This window comes from Triticum dicoccoides, chromosome 2B (genome assembly GCF_002162155.2).
Source record: "Triticum dicoccoides isolate Atlit2015 ecotype Zavitan chromosome 2B, WEW_v2.0, whole genome shotgun sequence".
Classification (NCBI taxonomy): Eukaryota; Viridiplantae; Streptophyta; class Magnoliopsida; order Poales; family Poaceae; genus Triticum; species Triticum dicoccoides.
The window spans coordinates 157119444-157122044 of record NC_041383.1 but is presented as its reverse complement, the minus strand read 5'-3'; positions in this window follow the sequence as shown (position 1 = coordinate 157122044).

Sequence of the window (2601 nt, the reverse complement as noted above, 5' to 3'; positions counted from 1 at the left end):
AGCAGGTTTAGGTGTCGCAAGCCTACTAATAACGGAAGGAGAATCTAGTGCAGAGCTAGATGGCAGTTCCTTACCTCCCCTCATAGTTGAGGGAATAATCTTGGTCTTAGCGTCTTTCAAGTTCTTCATAGTGATCAACAGATATAAATCCCAAGTGACTCAGAGAATAGAGCTATGCTCCCCGGCAACGGCGCCAAAAATTAGTCTTGATAACCCACAAGTGTAGGGGATCGCAACAGCTTTCGAGGGTGAAGTACAACCCAAATTTATTGATTCGACACAAGGGGAGCCAAAGAATATTCTTGAGTATAACAGTTGAGTTGTCAATTCAACCACACCTGGATAACTTAGTATCTGCAGCAAAGTGTTTAGTAGCAAAGTAGTATGATAATAATGGTAACGGTAGCAACAGTAAAGATAAATGTTTTGGGGTTTTTATAGTAGTTGTAACAGTAGCAATGGAAAAGTAAATAAGCGAAGAACAATATATGAAAAGCTCGTAGGCAATGGATCAGTGATGGATAATTATGCCGGATGCGATTTCTCATGCAATAGTTATAACATAGGGTGATATAGAACTAGCTCCAATTCACCAATGTAATGTAGGCATGTATTCCGTAAATAGTCATACGTGCTTATGGAAAAGAACTTGTATGACGTCTTTTGTCCTACCCTCCCGTTGCAGCGGGGTCCTAGCGGAAACTAAGGGATATTAAGGCCTCCTTTTAATAGAGAACCAGACCAAAGCATTAACACATAGTGAATACATGAACTCCTCAAACTACGGTCATCACCGAGAAGTATCCCGATTATTGTCACTTCGGGGTTGTCGGATCATAACACATAATAGGTGACTATAGACTTGCAAGATAGGATCAAGAACACACATATATTGATGAAAACATAATAGGTTCAGATCTGAAATCATGGCACTCGGGCCCCAGTGACAAGCATTAAGTATAGCAAAGCCATAGCAACATCAATCTAAGAACATAATGGATACTAGGGATCAAACCCTAACAAAACTAACTTGATTACATGGTAAATCTCATCCAACTCATCACCGTCCAGCAAGCCTACGATGGAATTACTCACGCACAGCGGTGAGTATCATGAAATTGGTGATGGAGGATGGTTGATGATGACGACGGCGACGAATCCCCCTCTCTGGAGCCCCGAACGGACTCCAAATCAGCCCTCCCGAGAGAGATTAGGGCTTGGCGGCGGCTCCGTGTCGTAAAACGCAATGAAACTTTCTCTCTGATTTTTTTCTCCGCGAGACGGAAGATATAGAGTTGGAGTTGAGGTCGGTGGAGGTCCAGAGGGCCCACGAGATAGGAGGTCGCGCCCTGGGGGGGCGCGCCCCCCTGTCTCGTGGACAGGTTGTGGGCCCCTGGCATTAATTCTTTCGCCAAAAATTCTTATTAATTCCAAAAGGTGCCTCCGTCGATTTCCAGGACATTCCGAGAACTTTTCTTTTCTACACATAAAACAACATCATGGTAGTTCAGCTGAAAACAGCGTCAGTCCGGGTTAGTTTCATTCAAAACATGCAAGTTAGAGTCCAAAACAAGGGCAAAAGTGTTTGGAAAAGTAGATACGTTGGAGACGTATCACGCTCCGCCGCTACTCCTCCACCGAACCTACCTCGTCGTCATCTGAGTCCTTTGACTCCAAAGCCCAGAAACGATTGCGCCGAGACCCCAACGCCGCCGCCGGAGAGCCAGAGACCGCGGAGCCGCGCCCCGGGGGGGAGCCCGTCCCGCGCCGCACCAGGGTCCAAGCCGCCGAGGGGGCGCCCGGCGCCCTCGCCGACGAGGGCTTGTGTCCACCCGCGTGGTAGCCCCCGCAGTTTCCCGGCTGCGCACCCAACGGCTCGCTCATTTCGAATAGGGATCTTCTGCCTCTTTTTTACTCAGTAAGAACCTAGCAATCATTATTAGTGCAACATGCATTTTGTAGCAGTTAAAGAGGCGTACGATGGGTATGTAATTCTTCCACTTTTAAATGTTGTGCCTAGTCACCATCTTGATAACGTTGATGTCTATGTACTGCTTTATGTTTGCAAGTGTAGTCACGTAAGATTAATAAGATACTCAATTATCGTTCTTTTCCACAACTTACATCAATCCATTTATTCCCCATGATTCCTAGATGGTTAAAAAATTATCCTGAGATAAGCATGATTGAAAACCTCTTGCACTATTTTTTGCATATCCTTTTATGATTGTTATTCCTAGGGCACGTTGGTGGATTTATATACATGGGTTAAGCAAGTGTTCACAAAAGATTTCTTTTATGACAACAGTTTTTTCGGGGATCTTGAACAACAAACCTCGAGAGCCCGTCCCCCGCGTCGCCCTCCCTGGCGGCGACGGGGGAACCCTAGATCGACCGGCAGCGCACCCTCCCCACCTCGCCGCCACCGGAGGAACGGCCGGCAAAGCCCGCGCCGGCTCCAGGGATGGTGGCGGCGGGGCGATTTGCTGAATCCAGCCCCTCCCTCGTCGCGCCCCCGACCCTCCCAAACGTCGCGCGCGTGCTGCGGCCATGGCTCCTCGGCGCGGCCCAGATCCCGGCGGCGGCTGCGTTCCTCAACCG